The following is a 24580-nucleotide window of genomic DNA, read 5'->3' as shown; positions in this document are numbered from 1 at the left end:
AAATAATAATTTTTTTTTCTCACAGTTTAGGAGTTCAGAAGTCCAAATTCAGGGCACTGGCTCTAGGGAAAGGCACTATCTCTCTCTGTCTCTGTCTCTCTCTCTGTCTCTCTGACTCTCTGTCTCTCCCTCTTTGTCTCTCTGTGGACTCTGGAGGAAGATCTTTGTCTCTTTTAGTGTTCCTCAGTTCCCTGGTGATCTTCACGTGATGTCTACCTTACTACTTTGTGCTCTGTGTCTATACTGCTCTTTATTTCACTCAGAAATGATTAAGTTTAGGACACACCTTACACTGATAAGGCCTCATTAACATAACAAAGAAAATCCTATTCCCAAATATGATTACGTCCACAGGTACAGGGGTAGGGATTCTAACACATATTTTAAGGGGACACAATTTAATCCATAATGGAATGTAAATTCTTTAAGGTCTATAAAACAGTTCCATCTAATTGATAATACTGGTGAAGTTTGTCTATCAAGGCACCATTTTCAGCAGTTAAAACTATAATCAGCTCCTTCCACAGTTACTTTTTAAGACAGAAGTAGGCTAAACTTAGTGTTGGAAGACCCAAAGGGAAAGAAGAAGGTTGTGGAGTGTCAGTAAGTTTTTCAACTAAACTTAGCAGACACTAGGTGAAATCTATGGGATGAGAACTTTTTTATTTACAGAGATAACCTCAAAAATTATTTCTGTAAATAGGTGCTCCTTGGAAAATCTATGGAAAATCTGTCCTATAGGGTCGCTATGAGTCTGAATCGACTTGAGGGCACTGGGTTTTTTTTGTTGGTTAACCTCAAAAAATTTCTGACATCGACTCTGAAAGCATAGTAGAATACTACTGGGACAACAGAATACTCTGAAACATTGACTGAGCAGACCCTGGGGACAGCTTAACAGCTCAAGAGAGCTATGTTACTAGTGCACACGTTTCCATGAACTGGGCTCATGGGTAACATCACTGGTTTTACCAAAGACCTTTGGTCCTTTTCACAGCTAAAATAGCTTTTCAAATCAAAAAAATTTCTTCTCAACCCCCGAGTTTGTAAAAAATAATTTATTTAGAGAAGAAGAGTAAAACTCACTAAAAGAAGAGGTTTTCAACATGTATCCATGCACAACTTGTTTTCTTATTCAAAAACAACTTCCCACTCTGCTCTTTCTTATGTGGGTATCTTTCTATGAATCGCCTGTCTCTCATTCTTCATGCAGACACACACAAACACCCACACACTTTGGTACTAGCTAGTGTTTGAGGAGCCCTGGTGGTGCAGTGGTTAAGTGCTTGGCTGCTAACAGAAAGCTCAGCAATTTGAGCCTATCAGCCACTCCGAGGGAGAAAAATATGGCAATCTGCTTCCATAAAGACTTATAGCCTTGGGAACCCCGTGGGGCAATTCTACTCTGTCCTTTAGCATTGCTATGAGTCAGAATCAACTCAATGGCAACAGGTTTGGTTTTTGGTTTAGTATGTGTTTAGGTCCCTGGGTGGTGTAAACACTTAAGCACTCAACTACTAGCCAAAAGGTTGGAGGTTCAAACCCACCTAGAGGTGCCTTAGAAGACAGGCCTGGCAATCTGCTTCCTAAAGGTCACAACCTTGAAAACTCTATAGAACAGTTCTACTCTGCACAAATGGGGCCACCATGAGTCAGAATCAATGGCAACTAATAAAATAAGTTGTGTTTAGAACTTGAACTCCTTAAGGACAGGACCAACATGCTATCTATCCATACAGACAGATCATTTACCCCTTGTAATACACATCATGCACCAATGTGCCATTCACACCTTAGCCTTGATGGCTTACTTTATCCTGCCCTGTTGTCAGCTATTGACCGGGTGTTTCTTTTCTCTTTTCCATTTTACCCTTTGAACTCTAGCACCTGGTATAATATTGACTCCTCACAACAATGGTCTGGTTCTGATCTCAGTCACATGTCACTTTGGACTACAACTCTTTTGCTTCAACTCTGTCTCCGAAATGCCCTTCTACCAACACTCAGACAGCAAAAAGCGTCAAAGACTTTCAGAAGTCCTATATTCTCCTTTCATCTAATAGACACTTTAAAAAGAAAAAAAAAAAAAAAGCCTTTTTGAATGGAGTCACAACAAGTTTTGGTTACTGGAAAACAGAAAATATAATGACTGAATTCATTTCATCGCAGACAATGCATACTGGTAAAGCATGGCTGCTCCTAAAACCTTATATGGCTGTGCTAGTGCTGAGTACATGGATTTTAATGTATAGTGGTGCTGTTATTGTGCTTCCTAAGCAACAGCACTTTGAAGAAAATATTAATTGATTGAAATACCATAAATAGTGTGCTCAGTAAAGAGGCAGTTGGAGTTTATACTTCCTCTTATGACATTTCAACCCATGTTTTTTCTTGATAGCAGTGTTTCTGAATTTTTTTTTTGAAAAGTCATTAATGTTCGAGGTAATCCATATACCAGAAAAAGTATATTCATCCATGAAACTGTTACTTCACTATCATATTGAGAACAGGTTAATATTTCATTTTCATTCAAGTGTATGTTAAGTACCTACCACACATCGGGCCCTGAAATACGCACTAGAGTTTCAATAGCCAAGACAGTCCTGCCTCTTAATGATTTTATAACCCAGTGGGAGAGACAAATAATAAACAACCAAAGACAATGCAGTATGATATGGCAGGTGTCACCGGTATTTCAAATATAAGCAGAGTCACATGAGTTTCAGCAGAGTGTCTAGGCTAAGACAGGCTAGAAAGAAAGGCCTGGTGATATACTTCCAAAAATTAGTTAATGAAAACCCTATGGATCATAACAGAATATTATCCAATATATTGCTGGAAAATGAGACCCCTAGGTTGGAAGACACTATATGATAGGTGCAACAATGGGCTCTAACTCACTAATGATCACAGAGATGGTGCAGAACAGGGCAATATTTTGTTCTGTTATACATAAGGTCACCACGAGTCAGTGCCAACTCAATGGAAACAACAACAATAAAGCACACAGGTGGGACACCCTATAAAAAGGCACAGGTCATGCTGGGTTGTAATTTACTATCCATACATGGGAAAATCAGGACAGATGGGTTGGGCCATCAGAACAGAGATAAAAGTCCTTTAAGGTTGGAGAGAAAGTTTCCATTGACTTAAGTAAGAAGGAGGCAGAGAGAAGTTGACTTAGATGGGCAGTGTCAGAGAGTAGGAGAGGTGAAGTAGTAAGGGCCTGATGAATAATCATCACCAGGGCCTATAGCAGTGCTAAGGTGAGGGACAGAAATGATGACAAACAAAGACAAGCAACAGCATCCTGCCAGGGGTTTGGTCAAAGAGCACAATATGATCAGATACTCGCAGTGTTGTGCTTGAAAATGAAAAGGGAAAAAGAAGATGCTGAGACAATTCCTTCAGCCTTGGATTCAGGATAAACGGCCACAAGGGAAAGAGCTGGAAAATCAGGATTCTAGTAAACTACCACAAACTTAGCTGCTTAAAACAATACCCATTTATTATCTCACAGTTCTGTAGGTCAGAAGTCCAAAAGGACTTGACTAGGTTCTCTGCATAAGGCCTCAGAAGGTCAAAATCAACCTGTTGGCCAGGCTTGGGTGTTAATCTGGAGGTTCTGAGGAAGAATTCACTTCCAAACTCATTCATGCTACTGGTAGAATTCAGTTCCTTGCAGTTGTAGGAATGAGGTCCCCATTCTCTTGACTGTCAGCCAGGACCCACTGAGCCAGGGTCCACTCTCTGATCCTAAAGGCTACCACATTCCTTGACCCATAGTTCCTTCCATCTTTAAAGTCAGCAACGATGTGTTGAATCCCCATTGCGCCTTGAATCTCTCTGACTACCCCTACTCCTCCTTCAGTCCCTTCTGCCATCAGCCAGAGAACCTCTCAATTTTTAATGTCTCACATGTTTATAATGAGCCTACCTGGGCACTCCAGGGTAATCTCATTATAAGGTCCACTGTCACATAAAAAAAAAAAAAAAAAAAAAAATTTTTAACATAATACAAATTAGGAGCCTGATAGAGGGTTAAACAGATACTTTATGAACTTTCTTTTTGAGGAGTAAATGGATTAATATATAGAATGCTTAGAATAGTTCCTGGGATATAGTAAGCACTCAATAAGTATTGGTCATTATTAAAATTACTAGTTGGAATCAACTGGACTGCAATGGGTTGTGAGTTATAGGGAAACACGGAGTAATAAAACTTAACAACAAAGACATGGCAAAGGACCCAGAATCTTATGAAGTCCTTGAGGACCAAAAGAAGAGCACCAAGAAAGGATTTTTTTTCCCATCCTCACCATCATCTTGACATGACTCTTCTCTGAGAGATCATGAAGACAAAGAAAAATAAAATATTCTATTATCTCAAGAAAGAGTAACAAGAAAAATACAAATTAAAATTACCCTGAGCTAAAATTTCTTACCTATGAGACGAACAAAAATAAAGCAAAAGAAAACAAAAAGTAGAAGTTTGACAACACTCAGTTATTAAAGTTATAGGAGAATAGATACTCTCATACTGCCCTGATTGTTGTTATTGTGTGCCGTGAAGTTGGTTCGGATTCATAGTGGCTGTATAGGACAGAGGGAATGATCAACCCTCAAGTATGGGCATGGGACAATATTTGCCAATATTAAAGATGCTCTTGACTGACATTACCACTCCTGGGAATCTATCCTATAGTTATTCTTAAACACATATCCCAGGATACATGTACAAGGATATCCATGGGGAATTATTTGTTATAGCAAAAAACTGGAAACAAACCAAGGGTCCAAAAATAGGGGGCTGGTCAAATGAACTATGGTACATTTATATAATGGAATACTATACAAAAGTAAAAAATAAAAATGAAGAAGCTCTCTAGGTATTAATATGTATTAAAGATCTCCAAAATACATTGTTCAGTAACAAAAAGCAAGGTACAAAATGGTGTATATAATATGCTATTTTTTACGGAGGGAAAATAAGAGTGTATATATATATATACATATATACACACACACATATACATATGCTTATAGATACATAAAGAAACACTAGAAGAATAAGCAAGAGACTAATTAAAATGATTACTTATTAAGGCAGAAAGAAGCAGTAGATGGAGATAGGGGGTGGAACAAGATAACTCAGTCTAGACTTCTTTAATTTCATTTTTATTCTGACCTCTGTAAATGTATTGTTCTTACTGTTAGCTGCTGTCATGTCTTTCCTTGATTCATGGCAACTCCACACACAATAGAATGACATTGCCAGGTCCTGCACCATTCCCACGATCAGTTGCAGATTGGACCATTGTGATCCACAGAGTTTTCAATAGCTAGTTTTAGAAGTAGATTACCAGGCCTTTATTCCTAATCCATCTTAAGATCCACAGAAACCTGTTCAGCATTGTAGTAACATGCAAGCTTCCACTGACAGATGGATGGTGGCTGCACATAAGGGGCATTGGCCAGGACTCAAACCCATGTCTCTGGTGTGGAAGGTGAGAATTCTACCACTGAACTACTGCTGCCCCTGTAAATGTATTAGCTATCAAAACCTAAATTTTTAAATAGAAGAAAAATCAAGAGTTTATCGATATTATCCACTTAAAGATTAGCACCACTCACTTCTATGAAATAAATCTCCTTTGAAAAGATAGAAAATTGCATTGAAAACAATGATATGCTCCATCCACCCAAACAAACGATTTCTGCCATGTGACTTTGAGGACCACTCCCTTCCAGTTAAGCAGGAAGGAACCAAGGGCACAGGTGGTGTTCTGGAGATTAGAGGCTATAGGTATTGATTTATATTCCCCTCTCATTCTTCAACAGACCCCAGCACCCAACAGAGTGACCAGCAAATGAGAGGAGAAAGGACGCAGTGCATTTTCCTTTTTCAGACATGGTTTTACACTTGCATGTTAGGATATCTGTTCTGCTTTTTATGTTAATTGGAATCGGCTGCTTTGGGCTCTGACACAGGCATTTAGCACTAACAGTCAATTGCTCTTTCCTCAGCCATCTGGCAAAAGAGTTGAAACCAGCAATTTTCTGAGTCAGAATTAGACATCTAAAAAAGAATGTGCACATAGGCAAACCCCTTAGAAGTGTAGAATGAAAGAAAAGGGCAGGTAACAGGCTGCTATAAACCCCAGTGTGGAGAGATGTGATCTCAAGTACAGGAACTCAAAATGGTACTTTTGTTTCTGGACAACACTACCACTATTTCCAGTCTGCAGTAAGAAGCACTCAGGGTTAGGCAGTTTCTCCTCTACCCTCCACCCTGAATGTCAAAAGTTACCCTTGCTTTGGCCCCTTCACTCTCTCTTTTAGACAGGCGTACTCACTTAGATATTCTCACCTTCGGTACAGGAGTTTCCCTTTTAATTTCAGGAAGGATTTATGGAACACACTGGCTTCTGTGGCAGCACCCTCTTGTGGGTCTTCAAGCTCTCTCACTGTTCTTGCTCCACACCCCACACCCCTTCCTCCATCTGCCCTTTAAATGTTGATGTTCTCTGGGCTTGCATCTTCAGCCCTTCTTACTCCGTATGTTTACCCTCCTGTTTGCAGGCTTGAGAGTGCTCATGGCACAATAGTTGAGAGCTCAGGCTGCTAACCAAAAGATCAGCAGTTCAAATCCACCAGCTTCACTTTGGAAACCCTATGGGGCAGTTCTACCCTGTCCTATAGTGTTGCTATGAGTTGGAATCGACTCCACGGCCATGGGTTTGGTTTTTTGGTTTTTGGTTTTTTTTTTTTTTTTGGTTGTAGGTTTGAGGCATTCGCAAGCCTAAAGGGCCCCATGAAAATAGCGCTGGTTTAGTTCTTAAGGGGGAACTCACAAGACATCTTTTATGATCCCTGGTTGCTTTTTATATGGACCCATTCCAAGTTTCAAGGGGGAGCACCACACTCTGTTCATACAAAGGCAGCAGTGAATATTTCTGGCTGTCATTATCTGCCTTCCAACTGAAGTCCTTACTGGCAAAAGTTAGGGGTCCCTAAGACCTGGGCAAGATGCCCCACACCATGATGTCAATGGTATGAAAACTAAACCTTAAATGTTAGTAGGGCATGAATAATGCCACCTCCAGATTGACAGCTATGTCATCTCATTGGTCCACCCATTGGTCACGCCCATTATGACTCATTTTGGCCCCATATATCCTCTGCCCATGAAATGCAGATAAAATGCACAACTGCTCAACAGTGAGCTGTGTCTGGACATATCTGCATCTGTATCTCTCCCAAAGCAAAAAGATAATGTTAGCTCCAAGCACCATCTGTCTATTGAGGCCCCTTGCTCACTCTCCACTCTAATTCTCATATCCACATAGTTAGAAGGGAAGGCTGATGTAGCAAAGGCAAGATATATGAACATTGTGTAACACAGAAATCAGGTAATGTGGCCTTTCCACCCATGTGGACCCTGCTCTAAGTGTGCTGTGTTCTCCTTCTCCTTATTTCTCATTCTGTGTTTTAAATTGATTCAATGAAACATGTGATTCGAGTATCTTAGTCCATTCTGTAAGTCCTTCTGCTCTGTGACCGCTGTGAAAACTTGCCTTGTTAGGTGTTAGGGTACTCAGAGGCTACCACTGCATCAAAGTAATTTTCCACAAGTCATCATTTTATTGGCTGGTCTATGTTTTTCTGTGACATGTCTCACCATCTCTAGTTCTACTTACGATTACAAGTTACTCTTTTTTTTTTTTCCTGTTTACACATTTCTCTGTAATAATTCTGTAATCTGGAAAATAATTGTATTTTTCAAGGGGGTAGAATGATCTACCACTTCCCATTGAAGCCCAGGCACTAAGTTTTATTAGGCAATAGTCAGACTAATACCATTTGAAGTAATACAGTGGATAGGATAAAGGCCAAATTTGCACAAGTTGGCTTCTTATCTTGTGTCAGAGACTGTATGCCCTCTGTCCCCTCACTTCCCTAACTCTTCAATCTAGTAAGGTGTTTATTACTTGTCTGAAGACCCCAGACCAGTCTAAAGCATAGGACTAGCTCAGCACTGGGTGCTAGTGCCCATTACAATTCAGGTCAATAATGCTGGGGGAGGGTGGGGTATGAGAAATGGCTTTAGAAAGACTGGCTAACATTGACAGTCTGTCTCTGGTGCTAGAGACAGATGGCCAATGTGTGTTTCTCTGTTTTTGTTGTTGTTATGTGCCATCGAGTTGATTCCAACTCATAGTGACCACATGTGACAGAGTAGAGCTGCCCCATACGATTTTCTTGACTGTAATCTTTACGGAGGCAGATCACCAAGCCTTTCTCCCTCAGAGCTGCTGGGTGGATTCAAACCACCAATCTTTCAGTTAACAGCTGAGTGCTTAACCATTGTGCCATCAGCACTCTATAGACCTTGCTTTTAAACCTGCCATGCTGACCATCTACTTCTTGTTGGCATGCTCTTTCTCCAAACCGAGCATGATGTCATTACTTTAACGTAAGCTTCTTCAGAACCATCATGCCCAGTCATACCTCCCCAAGTTTACAGACTTGGGTCAACTTAATGGAATTTGGAGTGTTCATGGTCTCATGGTCATTACAGGTCTGTACAGGTCATTTTACAAGATCTCATTTCTTTGGCATTTTGATTCTTCCTATTTTCATTCCAAAAGAGTAACCATAATTTTGGAGGTTGCCAAATGATAGCCTATACTATGCCAACATTAAACAAGAAACTTTATGTTTTAAAAAGTCAGGATTTCTACCCTCTCTTGAAAAATAAGAGCAGGTAGCCCTAGATCTGCAATCTCCCATGGCAACAATAGGCTGCCCTCTTTAGACAGGCCATGTGCTCAGCACATCCTCAGAGTCTCCACTCACCACAGTCAATTCACTCATTTGCATTTCCTGCATGGCTGTTATAGGCTGAATTAGGTCTCCCCAAAAATATGTGTTGCAAATCCTACAATATCTATGGTTATAATCCCACTTGGGAATATGACTTTCTTTGTAATTTTAATGAGGCTGTATTAATGTAGAGAATGTTAAGTCAATGTCTTTTAAGATATAAAAGAATATATTAAGCAAGCAGAAAGAAAGCACAGTTGGTGGAAGATAGATGCCATGCCACATGAAACCTCCAAGGAACCCAGAAACAGAAGCTGAAAAAGAGACGAGGACCTTCCTCCAGAGCCAACAGAGACAGAAAGCCTTCCTCTAGAGCCAGCACCCTGAACTTGGACTTGTAGCCTCCTAAACTGTAAGAAAATAAATTTCTGTTTATTAAAGCCCCCCACTTGTGGTATTTCTGCTATAACAGCACTCGATAACTAACACACCTTCTTAGGCTATTCTGATGGTTTCAGGCTTCCTGGCTGTTGCCCAATTTTTTACCCAAAGTGCCATCTACCTGTTGTCCATTCTTTTTGTCTAATTTGCAGATTTCATGTGGCTCAGTTCCCTTGCCCATATGCCTGCTCTCTAAGCATCATCTCTGATCACCACTCTTCCTCATCGAATCATCCCCTACCCAACGTAGCCATGCACACAAACCTCCTTACTGCCACTCTCTACCTGGGGTCTCAGGCCCCTTGTATGACCTTGGTCAGTCCTCTAGTCGCTCTGCCCTTAAGCCGATAATATGAACTGACATCAAGAACTGCTACATGCCCCAGGGGGATCCTCTTTTGGTAGTCTGATGTTTACTTTCAGCATATCAACATAGGGGTCATCACACCGACCTAGCAAACATCAGTCAGAACCCCAAAATCTTTAAAAATTAGGCAAGCACTTCAGTAACCAACGCTAAATCCCTCAGAGCCGTGACCTACCCCTTCAGTTGTACCAAACTTCTCCCGAGGTTAAAAACAAAGCCCTAAAAGATAATGAGATAAAATGGCTTGACCTAGTGTGAGATCTCTCCTTCCCTTCCTTGCCTGTAGCTAGCTGGTTCAGATTATTTTTACCATTTTTCAAAGCAGCAACGTTTATTTCATCTGCTTCAGTGAGCTGTGCAGATGCAAGGTCTAGAAGGAATATTTAGTGGTCTCCATGGTTACCATTAGTCATATGAAGTTATAGCAAGTATGCTGATTCCTCTCTTCGCAGCTGTAAAAAGAAAGTGAGCTCAGAAAAGCAGTCCTGCGGGGGCTCTAAAGACTTCAATTCTGTAACGTGCCCAGCTCCTCTGGTAATTTATCTTGATCTGCGAGTTTAATTTGCACTTTAAAGATTTTAGGCAGAGGAGGTTTCATGGAACTTGAAGACTAGAAGGGAACTAAGAGATTATTCAGCCTCAGCCTCTGATCTTTCAAGTGAGGAAACTGAGGCCCAGAAAGGAGAAGGAATTTAGAGCTACACAGTAAGTCAATTACTCATCAAAGGAGGCATAGTTAGAGAGTGGCAGGGCCAGAGCTCCTTCCGCCTTCACTGTATCTCCATTCCTAAATAGCCAAAACGCTCTAGGATGGACTTGGACTATCTGAGCTCAGGACCAGGCAGGGAAATCTGATCCTACACAGAGGGGTTGGGCTTGAGCCAAAAACCACAACTGGTCTCCAAGACCATAGTAGCCTTGGAACATCAACCAAGTTTTATGATTGGTTAGATCTAGATGGTGCAAATAGTCACTATTTCAAAATGAGGCTGTTCGTAGATTCTGATCAGTTTTCTGAGAAGTGAGTGGCCCAGAAGTGCTGTACCTTATTCAGGGTCCTAGCTTCTTGATATCTTGTGATTTTTCCATCCTTCTGACTCAGTGTTCAATAGATGCCCACTCCCATTAAGCCCATGCTTATGTCTCTTATTCTATTGCCTTGCAATTCATTGTATGCGAAAATTAAAAAATAAAAAACCCATTGCCGTCCAGTCGATTCTGACTCATAGTGACCCTATAGGGCAGAATAGAACTGTCTCATACAGTTTCCAAGGAGCGGCTGGTGGATTTGAATTGCTGACCTTTTGGTTAGCAGACAAGCTCCTGACCACTGTACGACCCTGGCTCCAAAAATAAAATAGTATGTACAAGATCTTAGAAAAGGATTAGGAAATGCCTCGATGTCTTCATGTTTTCTAATGCAAGGAAGGTTTTCTGTTTCATGGATTCACTATTTAACTAGTTTTTGCCTGAATAGCCTCAACATTAGAAGATCTGTATAAATACTTCCCCACAGATCTCATTTCTAACTACCTTACCTCACTAAGCAAACCCTGGTGGCATAGTAGTTAAGAGCTATGGCTGCTAACCAAAAGGCTGGAAGTTCAAATCTACCAGGTAATCCTTGGAAACTCTATGGAGCAGTTCTACTCAGCCCTATAGTGTCAGTATGAGTCTGACTCAGTGGCAACAGGTTTGTTTTGGTTTATCTCACTAAAAGGAACCAGGGGTCCTTGGAGGAGTAGTTGGCTCCAGGGCTGGGCAGGGAAATGCAGGATGGGTTTTGAATATCTTGCTATACCAGAAAGTAAGAAAGTACTCAGAAAATATTGGGGATATTACAAAGGGCTCCCACTGGCCAAATCTGAGACAATTTGTGTTTCAAAAATAATTAATTGACAATATCAGATTATAATTCATTAATGAAAACTTTGTTTTCACTGTTAGGTGCCGTCAAGTCAGTTCCGACTCATACTGACACCATGTACAACAGAACGAAACACTGCCTCGTCCTGCAACATCCTCAAATGGTTATGACTGAGCCCATTGTTACAGCCATTGTGTCAATCCATCTTATTGAGGGCCTTCCTCTTTTTTGCTGACCCTCTACTTTACCAAGCATGATGTCCTTCTCCAGGACATCCTAATAACATGTCCAAAATTTGTGAGATGAAGTCTCGCCATCCTTGCTTGCTCCCAACTGGCATTCCAGCTGTATTTCTTCCAAGACAAATTTGTCTGTTCTTCTGACAGTCTGTGTAATATTCAGTATTCTTCGCCAACACCATAATTCAAAGGCATAAGTTCTTCTTCGGTTTTCCTTATTCATTGTCCAGGTTTCATATGCATATGATACAATTGAAAATACCATGACTTGGGTCAGGCACACCTTAGTCCTCAAAGTGACATTGTTGCTTTTTAACACTTTAAAGAGGTCTTTTGCAGCAGATTTCCACAATGCAATACGTCATTTGATTTCTTGACTGCTTCTTCACTGAACATTGATTGTGGATCCAAATAAAATGAAATCCTTGACCCTTCAATCTTTTCACCATTTATCATGATGTTGCCTATTGACCAGTTGTGAGGCTTTTTGTTTTCTTTATATTGAGGTGCAATCCATACTGAAGGCTGTAGTCTTTGATCTTCATCAGTAAGTGCTTCAAGTCCTCTCCATTTTCAGCAACCAAGGTTGTGTCACCTGCATATCACAGGTTGTTAATGAGTCTTCCTCCAAACTTGATGCTGTGTTCTTCTTCAAATAGTCCAGCTTCGTGGATTATTTTCTCAGCATACAGATAAATATAGTGAAAGGATACAACCCTGGTGCACACCTTTCCTGACTTTAAACCATGCAGTATCCCTTGCTCTATTCAAACAACTGCCTCTTGGAAAATGCACGGGTTCCACATGAGCACAATTAAGTGTTCTGGAATTCCCATTCTTTGCAAGGTAAACTATAATTTGTTAAGATCCACACAGTCAAATGCCATTGCAGAGTCAAGAAAATACAGGTAAACATGTTTCTGATATTCTCTGCTTTCAGCTAAGACCCATCTGACATCAGCAATGATATCCCTTGTTCCATGTCATCTTCTGAACCCAGCTTGAATTTCTGGCAGTTCCTTGTCAATGTACTGCTGCAGCTGCTTTTGAATGATCTTAAGCCAGATTTTACTCGTGCATGATATTAAGGATATTGTTCAATAATTTCCACATTCTGTTGGTTCACCTTTCTACGGAATAGGCACAAATATGCATCTTTTCTACTTGGCTGGCATAGACAAGTGAGTATCTCTAGCGCTGCATCACTTTGTTGAAACATCTCAAATGGTATTCCATCAATTCCTGGAGACTTGTTTTTCACAAATGCCTTCAGTGCAGTTTGGGCTTCTTCTTTTAGCACCATCAGTTCTTGATCATATGCTACCTCCTGAAATAGTTGAAAGTCAACCTATTCTTTTGGTACAGTGACTGTTTTTTTCCCATCTCCTTTTGATGCTTCCTGCATCATTCCATATTTCTTCCATAGAATACTAATATTGCAATTCAAGGCTTGAATTTTTTCTTCAGTTCTTTCAGCTTGAGAAATGCGGTGTGTTTTCTTCCCTTTTGCTTTTCAAACTCCAGGTCTTCGCACATGTCATTATAATATTTTACATTGTCTTTTCAAGCTGCCCTTTGAAATCTTCTGTTCAGCTCTTTTATTTCATCATTTCTTCTGTTCACTTAGCTACTCTACATTCAAGAGCAAGTTTCAGAGTCTCTTCTGACATCCTTTTTGGTCTTTTCTTTCTTTCCTGCCTTTTTAATGATGTCTTGCTTTCTACATGTATGATGTCCTTGATGTCATTACACATCTCATCTTGTCTTCAGTCATTAGCATTCAGTGCATCAAATCTATTCCTATGATGGTCTCTAAATTCAGGCAGGATATACTAAAGGTCATATTTTAGCTCTCTTGGACTCGTTCTAATTTTCTTCAGCTTCAGCTTGAACTTGCACATGAGCAATTGATGGTCTGTTCAGCCGCTGGCCTTTAGCTTTATTCTGACTGGTGATATTGAGCTTCTCCATCATCTCTTTTCACAGATGTAGTCAATTTGATTTCTGTGTATTCCATCTGGTGAGGTCTATATGTATAGGCATTGTTTATGTTGTTGAAATAAGGTATTTGCAATGAAGAAGTCTTTATTCTTGCAAAATTCTATTATACAATCTTTGGCGTCATTTCTATTACCAAGGCTATATTTGCCAACTTCTGATCCTTCTTTGTTTCCAACTTTCACATCCCTATCACCAGTAATTATCAATGCATTTTGATTGTATGTTTGATTAATTTCAGACTGTAAGAGTTGGCAAAAATCTTCAATTTTTTCATCTTTGGTCTCAGTGGTTGGCACATAAATTTGAATAGTAGTCATATTAACTGGTCTTCCCTGTAGGCGTACGATATTATCTTATCACTGACTGTGTTGTAGTTCAGGATAGACCTTGAAATGTTCTTTTTGAAGATAAATGGGTCACCATTCCTCTTCAGTTCATCATTCCTAGCAGAGTAGACCATACAGTTGTCCAATTCAAAAGAGTCTTCCTCCAATCCTGATGCCACATTCTTCTTCAAACAGTCCAGCTTCTTGGATTATTTGTTCAGCATACAGTCTTAACAAGTATAATGAAGGGATACAACCCTGATGCATACCTTTCCTGACTTTAAAACATGCAGTATCCCCTTTTTCTGTTCAAACATTGTAAACCATATGATTGTCCAATTCAAAGTGGCCAATACCAGTCCATTTTGAAATATTGGTGGCATAGCTCCCAGCTTCACAGCAACATACAAGCCACCACAGTACAACAAACTGACAGACGAGTGGTGATTTAATGAAAATAAGAACCCATTAATTAAAAAAAAAAAAATTCTAATGCCTAGGATATTGATCTTTATGTGTTCCATCTCATTTTTGACAACTTCTAGTTTTCCTGTATTCATACTTGATGCATTCCTTGTTCTAATTATTAATGGATGTTTGCAGCTGTTTCTTCTCATTTTGAATCATGCCATATCAACAAATGAAGCTTCCAAAAGTTTTGTTCTATCTACATCATTAAGGCTGATTCTACTTTGAATCTCTTCCCCAGTAGTATTTTGAGCACCTTCCAACCTGAGGGGCTCATCTTCCAACACCGTATCCAACAGTGCTGCACTGCTATTCATAAGGTTTTCACTGGTCAATTTTTTCAGAAGTAGACTGTCAAGTCCTTCTTGCTAGTCCGTCTTAGTCTGGAAGCTCTACTGAAAACTGTCCACCGTGGATGACCCTGCTGGTATTTGAAATACTGGTGGCATAGCTTCCAGCATCACAGCAACACGCAAACCACTATGTACAAGCTGACAGACATGGGGTGGTTTAACGAAAAAAAATTTTTTTTTTTAAATCCCAAACCCATTACTGTCGAGTCAATTAAGACTCATAGCAACACTATAGGACATGGTAGAACTGCCCCATAGGGTTTCACCTGGTGAATTCAAACTGCCAACCTTTTGGTTAGCAGCTGTAGCACTTAACTACTACACCACCAGGGTTTCCTTAATGAAAATAAGAATCCGTTAATTCAAAGAAAGAAGGAAAAAAGAAAAAAGGATGAAGAAAATCCTTTTCTTATAGTAGAATGCCAGCTAATAAAAGTAGAAAAAATAATAACTTAGAAAGTCACCTTTTTTTGAGAAACCATCATAGTAATAACAGATTCAGGCAAGATTCATTAATGGATTATAAAACTATTGGATAAAATTTGAAGAGTACCCATTGCCATTGCGTTGATTCTGACTCATAGCTACCCTATAGGACAGAACAGAACTGCACCATAGGGTTTCTAAGGCTGTAAGCTTTATGGAAGCAGACTACCGCAACTTTCTTTCACAGAGCAGCTGGGGGGTTCAAACTGCCGACCTTATGGCTAGCAGCTGAGTGCTTAGCCACTGCACCACCAGGATATTAAAAAAATACCTAAAATACCCCACTCACACAGATTACAAAGGGAAATAATAGTTTTATAATGGAGATCCTGGCAGTCACCCTCTTGTACAAGTGATCAAAGTTAACGTCATCAACACCTGGACAAACCAATAACATGAGGTGTTACGCTGTGACGGACACAATATCACTTTCATGCTATGCTTGCCAAAAATGCATAATCTGAACCTAATCATGAGAAAACATGAGACAAACCCAAACTGAGGGACGTTCTGCCAAATAACTGACCTGTATACTGTGTTTTTTATACTTCAAAAGTGCCAACGTCATGAAAGACAAAGCTGAGACACTGTTTCAAATGAAATTAAAGACATGACAACTAAAGATAATCTGTGATCATATATTGGATCATGGATCAGAGAAAAATAACCTGCTGTAAGGGACAGTGTCAGGAGAATTTTCGGAATTTGAATATGTTCTATACATTAGGTAATAGCATTGTATCAGTGTTAAATTTCCTGAATTTGTTGATTGTGAAAGCAAGGATGGCAAGACTTCATCCTTCATACTTTGGACATGTTACCAAGAGAGACCAATCCCTGGAGAAGGACATCATGCTTGGTAATGTAGAGAGTTAGCCAAAAAGAGGAAGACTCTCAATGAGACGGATTGACACAGTGGCTGCAGCAATGGGCTCAAACATACCAATAATTGTGAGGGTGGCACAGGACCAGGTAGTGTTTTGTTCTCAACTCAACAGCACCTAACAACTGCTACAACGACTTTACTTAGGAGTAAAGCGATATGGTGTCTAAAACTAACTCTCAAACGGTTTACCAGGAAAAAAAGAACATTGTTGCTGTTGCTAGGCGCCATCGAGTCGGTTCTGACTCATAGCGACCCTATGCACAACAGAATGAAACATTGCCTGGTCCTGAGCCATCCTTACAATCGTTGTTATGCTTGAGTGCTTGAGCTCATTTTTGCAGCCACTGTGTCAATCCACCTCATTGACGGTCTTCCTCTTTTTCTCTGACCCTGTACTCTGCCAAGCATGATGTCCTTCTCCAGAGACTCATCCCTCCTGACAACATGTCCAAAGTATGTAAGATGCAGTCTCACCATCCTTGCTTCTAAGGAACATTCTGGTTGGACTTCTTCCAAAACAGGTTTGTTCATTCTTTTGGCAGTCCATGGTATATTCAATATTCTTCGCCAACACCACAATTCAAAGGTGTCAATTCTTCTTTGGTCTTCCTTATTCATTGCCTAGCTTTCACATGCATATGATGCGATTGAAAATACCATGGCTTAGGTCAGGCACACCGTAGCCTTCAGGGTGACATCTTTGCTCTTCAACACTTTAAAGAGGTCCTTTGCAGTAGATTTACCCAATTCAATGTGTCTTTTGATTTCTTGACTGCTGCTTCCATGGCTGTTAATTGTGGATCCAAGTAAAATGAAATCCTTGACAACTTCAATCTTTTCTCCGTTTATCATGATGTTGCTCATTAGTCCAGTTGTGAGGATTTTTGTTTCCTTTATGTTGAGGTGCAATCCATACTGAAGGCTGCAGCCTTTGATCTTCATTAGTAAGTGCTTCAATCTTCTTCACTTTCAGCAAGCAAGATTGTGTCATCTATAATGCAGGTTGTTAACGAGTCTTCCTCCAATCCTGATGCCCCATTCTTCTTCACATAGTCCAGCTTCTCGGATTATTTGCTCGGCATACAGATTGAATAGGTATGGTGAAAAAATATAACCCTGACGTACACCTTTCCTGAGTTTAAACCAATCAGTATCCCCTTGTTCTGTCCAAACAATTGCCTCTTGATCTATGTAAAGCTTCCTCATGAGCACAATTAAGTGTTCTGGAATTTCCATTCTTCACAATGTTATGTGATATATATATATATATATATATAAAATACCTAGAGCAATCTTAAGCATGTAGTGTTCTATTAATAGATTATTTCCTGATTGACTGATTGATACCAAAATACTAAAATGTTGTCTTCTGTAATTCTGTTTATGTTGATAATTTTCTTTAATCCTTTACAAATAAGCACTGGAAGAAAACTGTAAGTTTCCTATGCCCCAATAAAAAGGGAACTGGCCTGGTGAGTGATATATCTAAAATAAATAATAAAAATAAGAAAAAAGGCAAAATGTTAACAATAGGTAAATCAAAAAGGGTTTAGAAACTTCTGTTTGGGGTGATACAGAGAAGGGGGCTGTTTATCCTTGGTTCTTTGTTCTTCTCTTGCAGATAAAGAAATTTCTTTTGCTTATTTTTTATTTCCCTCTGACAAATTTGAAAGGCACAACCACACACAAATAAAGCATGAATATTCAAATCACAGGGCTAAACCAGTTCTTGTCAGTTCCTCAGACACTCTACCTTCTGCTACTGAGTTCTCTCTCCCTCAGCTAAACTCATTTCAAAATAAATTCTGTATTTGTTTCTTTCTTTTTTAATTATCTTAAAATTTAGGAGAAAGCTCACATTTTGGTCTCTTACATTATTCTCCGTAAACTTTTTAATTCAACCAATGTGAGTTCAATCAGACAAGCTAAACTTTTGAAGCTATGAAAGGGTCCAGCATTAATGTCTTTGTTTGGGGGCATTCAGACATGAAAGATGTTTAGCACAGTGTAGAACTGCAACTCCAACAAGGAATAACAGCTTGAACTCCCTGAGGACTCAATTAACTGCACCATCTGTTAAAAATGAAAAAATACATCACGGAACTAAAGGTAACACTTCTATGTCCTAGGAAAAAAAAGAGTAGATGCTCAATCTTTAGACTTATGTTAGGATATAACTTATAGCTCATGGTTTCAAAGTGACTCATGTGGCCACTTGGGCAAGTTACTAAGCCTCTGGGCTAACCACCTCAGTATCAGCAGCCAGCTCTGACAAGAAAAGAAGGGAAAACCGATGTTAATAGCTAGGAAAAGATAGAAGTTTAGACCTTGAATGGAACGTGTGCCCTGTATTCAGTCCTCAATCAACGGTTTTGAATCTTACTCCCCAAATCATCTTTGGAATAACCAGAGAAGGTAACAGAGGAGAGAGACACACGAAAAGGATGGAGGAGAACATTGATGCATAATTTTGATCACCTTCAAATGGCAAGTTCATACACCAAGGCAGGAAATTTAGTTCTACACAAAAGCCTGATTTCTGACAGTAAATATCTGCCTGTAATTACTTGGTCAGTAATCCACACCAAATCCAGCATTCTAATGATTCATTTTGAAAAGTTCCTAAACAAGCACTAGCTCAGGGCTCTTCCATCCTAATTCTCTTGGATGGAGAAAAGAAAATGCTTTAGAGCTTCTAACCACTGGGCAGAGCTTGGGGTAAGGCCATGTTAGGAAACAGGAGATGAACCAATAGCAAAGATTAATGAGGCTTTGAGAAAGCAAGTTTAAACAATGTGCTTGTGAATCTGGAGTCATTGTAAACCAATCAAAATGAGGAAAAGATGCGGCTGTCTTTTACTCTTATGTTTTTGGCAGGGCTTTGAACTGGTTTGTTCTGGTTGGAGCCCTGCTGATAATTTGCATTTCTAACAAGTTCCCAGGCTATGCTAATACTGTTTATTAGAGCCCAAGTCTGAGAACCACTAAACAATCAAACAAACAAAAACAAACTCATAGGGACCCTATAGGACAGAATAGAACTACCCCATAGGGTTTCTGAGGATCCGCTGGTGGATTCAAACTGCTGACCTCTGGTTAACAGCCATGACTCTTAACCACTGTGCCACCAGGGACCAAAAACCAGACCCATTGCCATCAAGTCAATTCCGACACGTAGCAACCCCATAGGGTTTCCAAGGCTGTAAATCTCTGTGGAACAGACTGCCACATCTTTCTCCCTTGGGGCCACTGGTGGTTTTGATCCTTGACCTTTCAGTTAGCAGTCAATGGCTCTAACTACTGTGCAACCAGGGCTCCTTACTAGTAGAGCAGTGGTTCTCAAAATTTATTATACGTAAGAATCACCTGGGGATCTCATTAAAATACAGATTCTGATTCAGTATCCCTGGGAATTCTCAGCAGGGATAAGAACCAGAACAAACCAATTCAAAGCCCTGGTGTAAAAATGGCATGGAGGCAATGTCTGACCTCTTCTAACTTTACAAGGGGAAAGGAGAATCAAGAACAATAGCCCAAGGCTGATTCCTATGAGGCAGAGGTCAGACATGCCTCCTCTCTCCAGCATCTTTATCAACTCTAACACCAATCGTCCTTCCCACAGCACTCTCTACTTCTCTGCTGGGTTCTATAATTCATTGCAATGGCCACACAGAACTCACAGAACATACTCATGTTTACGAGGTTTATTAGGGATGTAAAGGTTACAATTCAAGCTCAGGAACACTCAAGGAGGCAGTTCTTCCGTCAAGACAGCCTCTTCACAGCCATGTTTGCAGGCGTGCCTCTCCCTGGCCCTCATTCTCTGCCCAAAGGCACTCACGTTTCTTACTCCATGGGCCAGGAAGCCCACTGAACCGTCTCCTGTGGGTCTTTTCTACGGGTCTCTTCTTCCTTGGTGATGGTGGGCTCTTGTCTTTCTTTACAGTCTCTGGGGTTGCTCACCTTAAACCCAGCAAGATGGCAAAACTGACCAATCCCTTTGGTGGGCTACAATTACTATATCTGTATAGTCCTACCCAATCACTTGGGTGGGAGTTACAAGACCACAGCAAGAAAGGCCACACAAAAGTAATCCATTATACTTCTCCTGGTTTTTTGGCTGACTTGTAGAACAGCTTCATCTTCTAGCTTGACTGCCTATACCAAGCCAATGATGGTTTAAAGCTTAAGTCCCAGTCTCAATACTTCCTCTGATTGGAAAAAAGGAAGAAGGAAGTTCAGAGAGGCTCAGAGCTAAAGGAGGACTGTGAATTGCAGTGGTTTCTAAAAACCCTATAACTCTACCCTTTTACTAAACAGTATCTTAACAGTGTCTTATATCTGGCATGGCCATTTTTAAAAAGATATTACTTCATTGGAATTTCAGCAAAGCAGTGCTAGTCTTCCCCATAATCCTGGAGAGAGGAAGTAAGGTGGGGAAAGACAAGAGCATCCAGCAGTGATAAGCAACCTTACAAGCACAGAGGCAGCTCATTTTTCCAAGTTCAATCTTTATGAGACAAGCGATTCAGCCTGAGTGCTAGAGTCCAGATAAAAGCTAAGAAAGTTGCTCCATGTTGCTACTTTTCAATAATACCTGGAAATTAGTAGTTGAAAAGCAACAGAAAGTTTCCTATTGACTTTCATTTAATCATCAAAGGAGGCATTTTCAGTAGCTTATAGCTCTGCTTCTGTAAAGATTATAGTCTTGGAAACCCTATGGGGCAGTTCTACTCTGTCCTGTATGGTCTCTACGAGTCAGAACCTACTTGATAGCAGTAGGTTTGTTTTTTGGTTTCATAATCCCCCACTATGGGACTCATTGAATCTATTACCATTTTGAAAGAGGGAAAAAAATTAATCTGTAAAAATTTGTAACTTTTGATACAGGTAAAATAAGGCAGTTTTCTATTGGCTTACAGGATTTAATGCCTTGCATATGTATTGCGCAACAATCATGAAAAGCCCTGTGTACTGGATACTTGGTGCCTAGTGGAACTTTTGTCAAATTTTGAGGTTAACAGTATGAAAATAATGTTTTTCTTCAATCGCTGACATTCTAAGACCAAATCCCAAAGAGTGGGGAGGGGCACAGAGGTAGCTCATTTTTCCAAGTTCAAGCCACTTGAGGAATGAAGGGGTGATCCTATTCGGGGAGGGGTTCAGTGAGTAGTCACCAAATGAGGAAGTCTGAACTCTGTTAAAGCCAGCTGCTAGAAACCAGCCCAATCCCCACTTCATGTTTAGGACTGGGGAAGACAGAAACAGAATAGGAAGCAGATGCAAGCCAGGTCATTTGAGGGTATTTGAAAGAATTCCCACTGGGCATTAAGCCCTAAGTCATGAGAAGGAAACCCCAGGTGCCCAGATGACTTGGGTAGAAGTTTAAAAACCACCCTATTATGGAAAACAGTATGGTACTTCATTACAAAGCTACAAATAGAAATGTCATATGATCCAGCAATCCCACTCCTAAGTATATACCCTAAAGAAACAAGAGCCATGACATGAATAGACATATGCACTCCCATGTTCATTGCAGTACTATTCATAATAGCAAAAAGATGGAAACTACCTAAGCGCCCATCAATGGATGAACTGGATAAAGAAACTATGGTACATACACACAGTAGAATACTATGTAACTGTAAAGAATAATGACAAATCTGGGAAACATCTCACAACATGGATGAATTTGGAGGACATTATGTTGAGTGAAATAAGTCCATCACAAAAGGACAAATATCATATGAGACCAGTATTATGAAAAAACAAGAAAAGGTTTACACATAGGATAAAAAAAAAATTCTTCGATGATTACCAGGATGGGAGGGAGAGGAAGGGAAACTTACTAACTAGATAGAACCAAAAAAAAAACTGTTGCCATCAAGTCAATTCCAACTCACAGAGACCATATAGGACAGAGTAGAACTGCCCTATAGGGTTTCCAAGAAGCGGCTGGTGGATTTGAACTGCCAACCTTTTGGTTACCAGCCAAGTTCTTGACCATTGTGCTACCATGGTTCCAAGTAGATAGAAGACATGTGTTACAAGACAGTTGCTAATATTGGTGAAGGGAAAGGCAATACACAATCTAGGGGTTGTGAGCACAACACGACAAGGCAAAGGAAGACACTGAGAGGAATGCAAGAAGAAAGGGCAACTACAGTAATTACTATAACACAGACAACCCTACAACAATAGTATTAACAAACAATAATTTACAAATGGGTACACAGGTAGATAGGTATGCTGAAGATGGTGTAAGGGAGCACACCCACCTTGTTTGGTTGTGGCTACTTCTACATACATAATTGTAGGCGCTAAAATATATATTAAAACAGACAATAGAGCAAATAAGGGGCACAGTCATGAAAACTTCTTAGATATAACCAAACATCTTGTGGGATGAAGCTCCTAGGCTCAAAAGTGAAGGACCATAGACGTGGGGGACATATATGTCAATTGGCACAGCACTGTTCATAAAGACAGTAGTCTGTATCCTACTTTGGTGAGTAGCATCTGGTGGCTTAAAAGCTTGTGAGAGGCCATCTAAGACACAACTATGTGTCTCTTCCAGTCTGGAGCAAAGGAGAGTGAGGAAAATCAAAGATTCAAGGCAGCAATTAGTCCAAAGGTCTAATGGACCACAGGAACCACAGCCTACCCAACCCTGAGACCAGAAGAACTAAAAGGTGACCAGCTACCAATACCAACCACTCTGAGTGGGAACACAACAGAGGGTCACAGGCAGGGTGGAAGGAAAAGGACAAAAAAATCAAATTCACAAAAAAGATCAGACTTATGCTGGTCTGACAGACAGTGGAGAAATCCACGAGACTATGGCCCTAAAATACCATCCTGATCTGAAATTAAAGCCATTCCCGGAAACCACCTTTAAGGCAAACAATAGGAACATACTCCTAAGAACAATTATACAAGATCAAAAGGGCAACATTTGCCTAAAAGCAAATACGAGAAAGCAAAAAGGATAGAAAACCTGGACAGGGAACCCAGGGTGGAAATGGGGAGAGTGCTGACACATTGTTGGGAACACAACCAATGTCATGGAACACTATATGTACAAACTGTAGAATGGGAAACTAATTTGCTCTGTAAACTTTCACCTAAAGCACAATTTAAAAAAAAGAAAAAAAAAGCCACCCTATGGCCATTCACATTCTCACATAAAACTTATTGTGCGTGTCCAGGCACCTAGCTTTACCAGGTGCTGGGAGAGATGCCCAGAAACTTGTGGGTGCCTGAGGTTACATTCTGGATATTAGGATTGGCCACAACTGATCAGCAACCATTCCAAAAGGACTCTCCTGAGACAGGTAGAAAAAACTGGCTGAGGCTCTATAAGGGTTATGGCTCTAGCCAAAGATGCTGGGATGAGGGATGGACTGGAATACTAGTGAAACAGGAATCCTCAGAGAGCTAAACATACAAACCTCTCAAATATGGCAGCCTGGCAGCATGGCATGGCATTTGGCAGGCATGGGTCAGGGACAAACTGAAAGAGGGAGTAAGGATGGGACAGACATGAAGAAGAAAGCAAAGAGTGCCCAAGCTTTCTAAATCTACAACAGTGAGAGCCTGTGGGTGTCAGGGGCTGCTTGTGACCGTAATCCAGACTGGGTTCAGCTGAGTTGGTTAGTGTATTAGTTTTTTAGAGCTGCTGTAACAAATCACCACACACTGGGTGGCTTAAAGCAACAGAAATTTATTTCTGACAGCTCTGGAAGCTAGAAGTTGAAATTCAGGGTGTCAGCAGGGCCATGCTCTTTCCAAAGGCTCTAAGGGAAAATTCTTCCTTGTCTTCCCAGCTTCTGGTAGTCCCAAGGATACTTTGGTTTGTGGCAGCATGACTCCAACCCGCCTTCATCTTTACATGGTCATCTTCTCTCTGTTGTCTCTCTGGCTCTGTATCCTTCCTCCTCTTCTTATAAGGACATCAGTCATATTGGATTAGGAACAACTCCATTCCAGCATGACCTCATGTTAACGAATTATATCTACAGAGACCCTGCTACCAAATAAGGTCACATTCACAGGTACCAGGTGTTAGAACTTCCACTTATCTTTTTGGAGGACACAATTCAATGTGTAACTGTTAGTGAAGAACAGTGAATTCACCTGGAAATACAAAGAAAATGGACCAAATACCCTCTTTTATCTGAAATTCAGTGGTATAGGATTCAAAGGCAGATTTGTAAAACCTATCATAATTATCACAACCCGAGTGCTTATTTATCATAGTTATCACAACCCTAGTGCTAGATACTCTGCTAAGTACTTTATACACATGACTTCATTC

Source organism: Loxodonta africana, chromosome 4 (assembly GCF_030014295.1).
Source record: "Loxodonta africana isolate mLoxAfr1 chromosome 4, mLoxAfr1.hap2, whole genome shotgun sequence".
NCBI classification, from domain to species: domain Eukaryota; kingdom Metazoa; phylum Chordata; class Mammalia; order Proboscidea; family Elephantidae; genus Loxodonta; species Loxodonta africana.
Note: the sequence above shows the minus strand (reverse complement) of the source record.